The sequence below is a fragment of the Melanostigma gelatinosum genome, assembly GCF_949748355.1.
Source record: "Melanostigma gelatinosum genome assembly, chromosome: 8".
Taxonomy (NCBI): Eukaryota; Metazoa; Chordata; class Actinopteri; order Perciformes; family Zoarcidae; genus Melanostigma; species Melanostigma gelatinosum.
Window position 1 is genome coordinate 4,595,474 of NC_136641.1, and position 11,189 is coordinate 4,606,662.

Below are 11,189 nucleotides of genomic sequence, written 5' to 3' on the forward strand. Positions count from 1 at the left end.
AGAGACAGTTCTAAGTAAAGTCTGAATGGCTTGTTGGTTTTGTGCTGCACATAAATCCAGTATAGAAAAAAATTTCCACAGGAGCTTCTAGGTTACTCATGTCAACAATCTTGGCTTTACGTTAGTAAGCACGCATGTTTTTACTGTGGCTCGCTGCCAACTGGATCACAGAAAACGAGGCACACTTCTCAACTGCCGTGGTCAAACAAACCCTCCAAATGATTTCCTCCTCTTTCCGCTGCAGCTGCTGCATTTGGAGCGAACACACGCGGAATCTTTTCCCTGCTACGCTCCAAGGCCCTTTACTAAACGATACCGCTGAGCGCGGAACAGTAGCCCTCTCCTCTCCTCATCTAATAAAGCAGTGAGTGAGCAGCCACTCACTAAAGGCTTTGGAATAGTTTGGCAGAAAAAAATAAAAGCATCTATTTGTCAGTTCCCGGAGGGAAGGGTAGTTTAAAGCCACTTTTCAGTTCGATACAGAATGGAATGAGATCGGCATTTCCCGTTGGCTGGTTAACAGGAAGTGGAATACCGACATTTATACTCAACAATCAGCACGACAGAGTGGACTATTCCATTCACATCATTATAGATGGCGACAGATTCTACAGCACTCAATTCAAGATCTTTCTAGATATAAAAAAGCATCCATATGCATGTATGGTACAGATGTTTCTATTCACAACAAGCAGAAATAGGGCCAATTACTTCCAATAGACTATAGAGGAGAGGAGCGCACTGATAGAATAACAAGTATGCCTTCATGGTTCAAGTCCTACACTGCAGGGTTTGTGCAGCGATCGTTAGAGAATTGAGTATGACGGTCAATAAACAAGAAGTCAATAATCACTGAGGTCAATGTCCAACAGCCAATCATGTAGTGACAAAACTTACATATTTAGCCAAAACACTAATCTTATCACAAATGATGTCGAAGGCCTGGTCACGTTTTAGCATCTAAGAAGGCAAATATTTGCAAACATTTAAAAAATGTACATGATTTGCAGTAATCTGATGTCCACTATGCTCGAGTTGATGTGATTTGTTTGATAGTTATTTTTGTATTTGTAACCAGATATCACATTAAACAGTAAACCTTTTTTGTAAAACAGCACCCCCCGCCGGCACTTCAGTATCAGTTCAGGCAGAGAGTGGTACTGCAGCAGGAGACCGGGAAAGGCTTCCGAAACAAAAGCCCACAAAATGATAATGAATTCAGATGAAGTTCTGTGAGAAGTAGAACAGAGACAAAAAGACACCACACACTGTCGCATCCACGCAACTCATACGAAATACCCTATGGCTCTTATTTATAAACTGAAAGGTACTAATAAAACAGTGCAACGTACCTTCTTTAACAACGTGACATTGCGATACCCTTCTAGTATCGGTGTAAAGTGCAACACTAGTACTCTGTTGATGTCTGATAAAACCTTGCATGCTTGATATTTGGGAACAGTTTTATGTTGGTTCTGGCATCCTACATTTTGACAGTGGACAAATGTAGATAACAGTATCCCAGAGAATTGATTTTGACATAACAAAACGTTCCAACATATGCGTTTGCTTGTGACACTTTCAGTGGCCGGCTTTTTCTGCCCTGGAGGGGACTTCATATTGGGTGGCCCTGGAGGTATAATGGTTTAATCTTCAACCTTATTTCTTTCCCTCAGCTTTTCATTAATCAGCGGGAGACTGAAGAGGATTTGACGTCCACCAACATCGCCACATACAAATCTGAGGCACTGAGTGAGCTGATTCCACAGTGTAAACACTGCTAGAATCCTCTTAAATACTAGAAACTTTAAAAGGAGTTAGAACGAAGCAGAGTAGATCAATTCAATAAGGTCGGGCGATGGAATGAAAGCGATATCCCGCACTGGAAGTAATGGCGCTACGACCAATATCTTTAAAGTCACATCATCAGCAAATATGCAGCAGAAGAAGAAAGTTAATTGGGTAATACTAATAATTTCAAAAAACAGATTCAAAACTACATTTTACAATGAAATCCAAATACCCATGGGTCCTAAAACCCTAATAACATCAGTGACAGTTTAACACAGACAAAGTAAATACAGACTGCATGGCTTGCAGATAATCAATGGGCTAATCAAGAGTATCCAAACAGATGCAGGAAAAAGATCCTCTTTTCTTGAGTAGCCTTAGGGGATTTAAACCCTTTCACTTTCTATCAGGATCTAATCTGAGATTGTGAGAAGACCCTCCACTGCTGATAAACCTGAGGATGAGCTCCTGCAGACAATGAGAGAAGAAAAGCTGATTTAGCGATCGCCTCTGGACCAGCTTTCTGTGCGTACAAACGAATAAATCCCAAATCCATGAGCTCCATTGACAGCTCAGTAAAAGCAGTGGAGTCCGTTTTGATCAATCCATTCCCAGAATGTTATCTTGACAAGTTTGCAAATGATATTGATCGTTCATTGACCACAGGTGATTCTCAGGGCATGTAACGGAGGTAATTAATTCAGGACCGGCCTTGAAAACGAACAAAGAGACAAATCAAACGTTACTGGGGGGATTAAACTTTGGAGCATTTGTGACAGCTGTCTGTACCAACAGACACCACCAAAAAAAGAAAACTGGAGACAAATGCAGCGGCATTGCTTCAGGAAAGGGAATGCCCCACCTGTGAGTAAGTCGGATCGCTAGCATAGCTCCACTGGGTCAGAAGGCAACTGTCCGGGGCCTGTGGCTGGGTGCCAGGGGGCAACAGCTTAGGGGGAAGAGGGTTTCTGGCAAACGGCAACTGGGCCCCACATACGCAACTGTCCAACAGTCTGGGTAGTAAGAGCTCAGAAGTAGCAAGAAGTGGAACAGGCAGAATGGGAACATCAGTTTCCTTTCCGTTTTGTGGCGCATCGACGTAGCCGGCGGCCAGGGCCCGGCTCCCCGACAACGCCTTTCTAAACCCAATGTTCAATAAAGCTTAAGCACTGCTACACCGTAAAAGGCGAGGAAACGGGTGGAAGGTTTCTCCGTCTGTTAAGTTTGTTTTGAAATTAATTTTAGTCGTGCGAGTCCGTCAAAGCACTAATAGGCTAGTTTAAATGAGCTCAGAGAGACACTGGATCAGCTGACTGGAAGTAAACCTGGAGCTGAGCTGTTGCCAAGCAATGCAATACGGTGAAAGGGTCTAGAAATAAATAAATAAATATAAATATATATATATATATTTATATCATCAGTAAATGGCGATCTTTAGTGCAGCCTTGAGCTAAATCTCATCAAATAGATATAATATAAATTTCATCATACAGCACTTATCAAAGCTCTTCACAAAAACACATTTAAAGACTGGCTAAATAAACAATAAAAAGACAATAGATAAAATATGTAAGTAAAAATAAACAGACATATGTACACAGTATATACACACAAATATATAATCAGTGCATGGCTGCATTCAAAATGTGTGTTAGAAGAGCATTGTACAAGAACACGAGGAACGTATTTTATCTGATTAAAAACCAATGAGTTAAAGTAATGATGGACAGATTTATTGATTATCAAAATACTCGTTAGTTGCAGCCCTATTCATCTGGGTAGCAGATCTATTCACCATCAATCAGCGCCTGGTCACTATCAGCCAATGCAAGGTCATCAGTGATAATTGTTTTTTTTACTACCAATTCAAGGGATCCCCTTGTAATCAAAGTCAGACTGAGGACTGTCATGAACCAAAAATCGGACCCCAAAGACCTGACTGGTGTGTGACCGGTTTTCATGTGAATAGCCAGTAGTATAGTGCTCAGTTGCAGCAGCATCACTGTAACATCTGCATGGAACCTACACTTGTCAGTCATTGTGAAACAACACAGATGAAACATTGACCAGGATGGAGATTTCCTTCCAGTTATCTTAGGCGTGACAATGACTCGCCTTGATTACACACAAGGAACATCTATATATTCTGGTTCCACAGTTAATCCAGTGATTCAGGGTTACTTGTGGTTCCTAGAGTCTTAAAAAGTAGGATGGGAGCCAGAGCCTTCAGTTATCAAGCTCCTCTTCTGTGGAACCAGCTTCCCGTTTCAGTCCGGGGGGCAGACACACTCACCACATTTAAGAGTAGGCTTAACACTTTCCTCTTTGATAGTGCTTATAGTTAGGGCTGGCTCTGGCTTGCCTTGGACCGGCCCATGGACAAACTGGTATAAGCAAACTGCTGACTCCAACTGCTAATATCACTTTTATTATTACTCACATTACTGTTATTACCGATACCATTAATGCACATTATTGACCTGCTTCTTCACCAGAGTCTCTGTGCTTTCTGGCCTCACAGGTTCCTGTGTATCCGGGTTAAACCTGGACCAGGTGTTGCCTCCTGTCGTGGTTCTGTCATACATTGCATGTGCTGTAATTACATTGAATGTGTTGTAATTCAGTATCCTGTTCTACACATGACATCATTGCACTTCTGTCCATCCTGGGAGAGGGATTCCTCCTCTATTGCTCTCCCACAGGTTTCTTCCTCTTTCCTCCCCGTTAAAGGGGTTTTTGGGGAGTTTTTCCTGTTCTGATGTGAGGGTTCCGGGACAAGAGGATGTCAAATGTGTACATATTGTAAAGCCCTCTGAGGCAAATTTGTAATTTTGGGCTATACAAAATTAAATTGAATTGAATTGAATAGTGGACAGGGCCTGAGGAGGCGGTATAGAAGAGGGCAGCTGGGGGTCGAGGGTTCTGTCTCGAGGCTGGACTGCAGGCTCTCCAGGGAGCTGGTTTAGGGGACCGGGGCTGGTGGCATGGGATGAACACAACTGAACAATAAAAAAACCACACCCTCTGGGTTTAATATGGCAGGGCAGATTTTCAAAAAGGATTACATTGGTGAGGGTTGATCTTGACCAGACTGTGGTATTAGACGCTGATGTAATTACAGTAAAGAGTTTTTGTCATTTAGAAACTAAATTTTTTTTTTTTAAATCAAGGTCTTGATGTTTTGAACACTTCTATATGCAACTAGGGCCGGGCTATATTGAAAGTCCCCTACTGATGATATTGCTCAAAGAAAATATGTTGCAAAACCCATAAGTGACAACAAAGAGGCCACAATGTAGAGACAGAACGCACTATTTACACAAGGGCATGCTGGGATCAATAAATCAGATTGATCAGCTGGTAGTTATTTCCCTTGTAAATTATATTTGGTTGTTTTGTTGTATTCTGCTGGATGGGGGGGGATTTAGGATGGGAGCGGGGATTTGTGGTGTTTCTCCGCCTCACTCCCCGTCACTCTGCATAAGGACAAGCTAGTCAGCGAGCTAACTAGCCAGCCACCGTGTGTTGTCACCAGAACTACTGACAACAACCGCAATTTTCCTTTGTGCTTGTAAACTGACCACGGAAAACAGGTCAATGTCCGTTCTACTCCTGTTCTTCTTCTGGTATGTGGTTAATAGGAGGAGAAGACGGAGGGGGATTTCCATTTAAGTACAGTGGATCGACGCTGGCTGCTGATGAACAGAAGCATTTACTAAGCTGCCAATCTGCCCGTCGGCCAAACTCCCTCGAGGGCTGTTTGAGGCCTGCCATCCAATCTACCCAGCCGACAGCGGCCATACCTGAACCAGGGGCCACCATTGGCGAAGAACTTTCACTGTTTGTCGAGGAAAAAAAAGAAAAGATCAAGAAGTGGCTTCAAGTCACAATGATGGTACACAGAGGAGAGGAAAACATGGGTTTGGGCTTTTTCCTTATCTTCTCAGGGAGGCCTGTGGCTCCAGTGCTGCCTCAGCAAGTGTTCTCTGTGGAATCTCTCCTCCCACACCCCGTTACAGCACTAACCCACACACACACACACACACACACACACACACACACACACACACACACACAGAAGAATGTAGCATGAGGGACCACCAGCTGTCGCAGTGACCAACATGGGGAACACCATGAATACTTCGATCATCAAAATCTGGCATGTACGCATTCTCTCTCTCTCATACACTCCTAAGATCACCTTGGCTCTTTACACTCCATCAGCTCAATCTAGATGCCCTCCTGCCGGTCGTGAGGGTTAAGCTAATATTTACAATGAAATCATACCGGTCTCGCCAAAACAAGTCACCAACGTAGTCATTCATTGACAAGTTAGAGAGCTTATCGGAAACTCAATCATTCTGAATGCACCACCCGGCAGACTGACATGCCTGTACGACAAAAGCGCTAAAATTATATCCGACATCCTACTACAGCTCGGCGCATCCTTTCAACAGCACTCCTCTCCCTTTAATTGCCAGTCTCACGCTGTGGAGAGGAAAAAACGACATAACCCACGGTGTGTTCCAGACACTTGACACCTATGAATCATTACACTCCGTCCTTGCTGCACACGCACCCAGCAGCATCGCTTCTTCAGGGCGAACGGGGCTGGAGAAGAGTCACTTTCAGCTGCAGAGAAACGGCTTTTCAATGACCAGCTGCAGCTGAAGTGGCCTGCGACCCAATCACCCTCTGTGTGTGTGTGTGTGTGTGTGTGTGTGTGCGTGTGTGTGTGTGTGTCTGAGAGGTTTGAGGTCCGGATGGTAAGCCTAACCACTTCCTGCGGGCCAACCTAATGAGAATAATCACCCCACACAGTTTGATTTCAAAAGCGCCGCGTGCAGAAATGGCAAGAGTCCTGCTATATTGTTTTTGGATCTCCGGTTATGTGGCGCCCCTGAAAGTGACTGATGTCTATCAGACAAGTCACAAATGTGTCCAGAATAGATATATAATAGTGTTGGTTCAATGGTTACATGGAGTGTATGAACTTACTTTCATTTAACTTTCAATCAATTGGCAAAGTAAATCAAATTTGTATTGCTTTTGAAATAAATCTAAATTGAATGCATTATCTTTTCTTTCACATCATTAAATTTTCTGAAAGCTTATGGTAATGAGATGGCTGAGCTGTGTTTGTGTACTGCATGCAAGTGTAGCATCGATCAGATACTGACTCCAACAGCTGGACCGGGTGTTGGCACTGTTATCAAACTAAAGCTTGTTAGTTTTCACGTTAGGTGTACTGTAGCGCGTTAAATTAACTACTGAAGGATGAGGACGTCTTGTAAAGTAACGTCCTGGACAGTGAACCCGACTAACGTCACATGGCTGCTGTGATTGGCTAAAGAAAGTAAGCTGAGCTCTGCCAGCTGATTGGGAAAGGCACGATGCATTTTACTTAGTTAACAAACAATATGATTTATTCATGTGCTCAGTTGTGTTCGTCTGCGAACAATCGAACTTCTCCACACACAGTAGTCTCTGATAACGCCATAACACTTTCTCTCTCTCTCACACACACACACACACACACACACACACGTCTGGAGCAGACCCTTAGCAAGCAGATGGCCAGTCATTCAAAGACGTCTGGATGCCGAGACCTCGAGCACAAAAATCCACAAAAAGCAGAGAAAAGAGTGGAATGAGGTTTAAGGTTTTAACACAACCGAACGAATCTTAACAAAAGGTTGTGTATGAAATGTGCCTCATAAACCTCCTTCACTCAAACAGCGACTGCTTCACGACAAGGGGAGAGGAGTTCATATTCAAAGAGGCTTTGACTTTGATCAAATCTAAACCGCCGTCTCTTTCCCGAAATAAAATCCAGCATGCACCCACACATCGGGTGACCGGCTGCCATGCTTTGCAAACGTAAAACGAGTGACCAAAGAGCCCCATCTCCATCATTGCCCATCATCGTCATCATCATCATCATAACCCACCAATGGCATGAAATTCCAGAAAACTAATCACACATCTAAAAAGCTGCTGAACTCGTGTAGAGTTCAATGAACATTGTCAAAGCACATCCTCTGTGTTTCCTAAGTGAGCCAATAAACAGGCAGCTGCGTGTGTGTGTGTGTCCGGCAGAATGCTAGCAGGTGAACAAGGCATTTGGCTAACACACATTCCTACATCAGCTGACAAAAGAATGTGTGCATGCATGTGCACGTGTATGCATGCGTGTGTGGCGTGAAGCCCAGTGCTCACCACAGTCCACAGCTATGTATACCCATTGTATTGAACAGTCTAGTCCGAGTGTGTGCTCGTCTGGTGTTTGGGTGTAAAAAAAAAAAAAAAAAAGTGCTTTCACACTTTCTGCACCCTCCATTTTGAGACCAATCAAACACTTCATGATGAAAATGTGACTTCTGAATGGAACACCCTGCAGCATATTAGCAAGCGGCGAGCCGAGCCAGCCGATATTAAGTTATTGTCTTCAACAAGTAAAACTGATGCTTTGAAGAGTTTTTGTTTTGTTTTTTACCGCGAAGCAAACATCCTCTCGTTTTTTTGTTTTACATTTGAACAAATGATGGCATTGGACGTACCTGTTGGGTCACTGGAGACGTGTGAATCAGCCGTCCATCGCGTTGAGTGGAACCGAGCCTCGCATCCACGCTAGCCAACGAGCACGAAGTACCTGATGAAGTCCAGCTTGTTACTTCACGACACACTGTTTGGTTATTCCCTCAAAAAAAATGCTGCGCAGTTATGTGAAGTCACCGCTGTAGAAGTAGAAACAAACTCCGAGTCCATGAACTGTGTACGTCTGTGTGTGTGTCAGAACCAGAGTCGGTTGTTCGGCCGCAGGTCTCAGCATCTGAGAGGCTTCAACAACAGTCAGAGAGACAGCGGAGACAAGATACACGGAGTCAGAAAGGGTGGGACAGGAAATGTCATTGGGTCGCCTTCAAAATAAAGCCCGAAAATGAAGATATGTAAAATTACAAGTATATATAATTAAGGGCTGCCCTAAAGCGCAACTGAGAGGTAAATTATTCGCGGGCAAAATGCCAAACTTCGAGGCTTCAAAATGGCGACCACAGAGCAGTCATTCTTAAGAAAATACAACAATTATTTTCCGGTGATTTATATACTGAAGAAAACACAGCCTAATTATTAATATTGAATTCCATCGCTGCCAATATGTCTCCTTAAATGCTACATACTGCCCCTTTAATAAATTGTTAAATATTAGTATGGATTACAATTAGCCCCACCTTCACCAGCTGCAACATCAGTGCACCATTAAGTGATCCTTCCAATGGAGTGGTCTCGTGTGACGTCACAGTTTAGCTGTCGGCCATGTTGGAGTACACACAAAGCCACTGGCATGCACGGCTGAGTCGCATAACCTATCGGTGGTGAACTTTTGTGCGGTCTTTGGTTGTGGCAGCAGAGCTGATAGACAAGAAATCATTCTTTCGTTTGCCAGCGGTCATTACACATCAAGGAAATGACACGAAGGAGCTATCCAAGCGACGTCGCGAGAAATGGCTGTCACGCATCTCTCGAGATATAAAGGAATGGAATTTGGCGTACACTCGAGTATGTGCGGATCACTTTATAAGTGGTCAGTGATTTTATTTACTAATTCGTTTGTGAACAGTATTTAATAAAGGAAATATAAATTAAACTTTTACATGAGAAGGTTACCGAAGCTTCATCGGCCCGTGACAGCAGTCGGTGCCAGAGACGTGTCGAGCGTGTACAACAGGCGAAACACAGAGATGCAGCCTCAGCATTGCTTGATATGAGTTTAACGTCGGATCATATATATATGTATGTATATATATATATATATGTGTGGGGGGGGGATGAAGTTAGGAGTTAGTTGAAAGTGAATTCCTACACACACGCACACAATGACGTGCATGTACAATGTAAACAAACACACGTGTCTGTTTGCACTGAGTAAACATTGAATATTGCTAAATATCTGACCAGATCTGTATATATTTACCCTCCCAATGACGAGATGAGAATTCCCGACGACCGTTGCTTTGACGTCTCGGACCCATCCACTGACAAACTGATTATAAGCGTCGAGCCCTTTGTAGCACTCCAGCTCGTCTTTCGTGTAAGGACTGGGGGTGTTCACGAGATACGTGTAGATGTTGGCGTAGTTTACCGATGGAAGATAAGTAGGATCGGCACTGAAACCATCTGCACTCATCGTATAGGGATCCAAGTTACCAATAACCTTCAATTTGGCCAGGTAGCGAACCTTTGATGCACTATCCAGTGATTCAAAGTATGGTATTTTCGCCGCACTTCCTTGTTTACGCGCCGCCATGTAGGTTCTGTATGTACTCCAACATGGCCGTAACTAAGGAGATCGTGACGTCGGTGAGTACGTTCCTTTTTTGTCTTGTCTTTTTTACTTTGAAATACCTTTCACTCATAAAATGTAGAATATATTCTGACAGGGTATTTCTACATTGTAGTATTGCTACTTAGTGAAGTAAACCAACCTGGGTACATCATATCGTTCCCTGATAACAACAACTCAAACACATGTGAAGAAGCCTACAAAAAAAGTTTGACTTCTGGCTTTAAAGTATGTCCTCTCAGTTTGTGTCTTCATCAATTTGTATCCTCACTGTACCGGACTACACCATACAAGTTTTATTTTGGAAATGCTACTCAGAAGTGTCGCCATGCCTCTGCCGGCTTGACACTGTAGCTTTGCGCGGTGAGACCGGTTCAGACAGTCAGCACCAGTTTGCCAATGGCACTCTGGATTGATTGTGGAAACATGAACGTAATTAAAACTCATTTGAAATATAATATGATGTGTTGCTTCAGTGATCCTGTTCACACTGTTCAGTGCTTTTCCACCAATCAACACATAGTAATGTGGATGTGTGCACGCTGACAGGTTAACAGTATTTCGGATTCCCAGCCCGGGTATAGATGGTGCTGTTTGTTTGACCATACCAGTCAAGTTCTGCAGATCGTATTGTATATTTTTAATTCTATACAGAACACTGTCTGTTCTGATAACAACTCTTTGTTTAGATTGATAGTCATTTTGTTCAGTCGTGGCAAACAGCTGAAATACACCATCTATCTTTATGATTTAAATCATGGTTTTTAAATCCTCCGAGATGAAAATGAACAATGACTTCAGAGTCGGGACTCCCCTCCTTCTCTAGCCCACCAGAATGACGTGCGTCTGCCCTCTGCTGGTCTGTGGTCGGTTTGGTTCACCCAAAAGGATCCTATGAAAACATAACAGATCACTTGAAGCCACTTTATTACTGGTACAATCTAATGCAACCAACACAACTGTTCTGGTTCGGAAAAAACACCTCAGGATATAATGTACGCAACTGAGTAAATAAGCATATACTTGTATTTACACATTCCCAACAACCTCAACA

At 43.2% G+C, this 11,189-nt stretch overlaps 1 protein-coding gene across 1 annotated transcript in view; it reads right to left on the minus strand.

Moving 5' to 3' along the window:
- plxnb1a (plexin b1a) overlaps positions 1–8,502 on the minus strand; it is a 67,378-nt gene extending 58,876 nt beyond the window's left edge. Inside the window, exon 1 of the mRNA XM_079274292.1 lies at positions 8,352–8,502. The gene's annotated coding sequence lies outside the window, so the exon portion shown is untranslated. The remainder of the gene's footprint in view (positions 1–8,351) is intronic.
- Between the last annotated feature and the right edge of the window lie 2,687 nt (positions 8,503–11,189).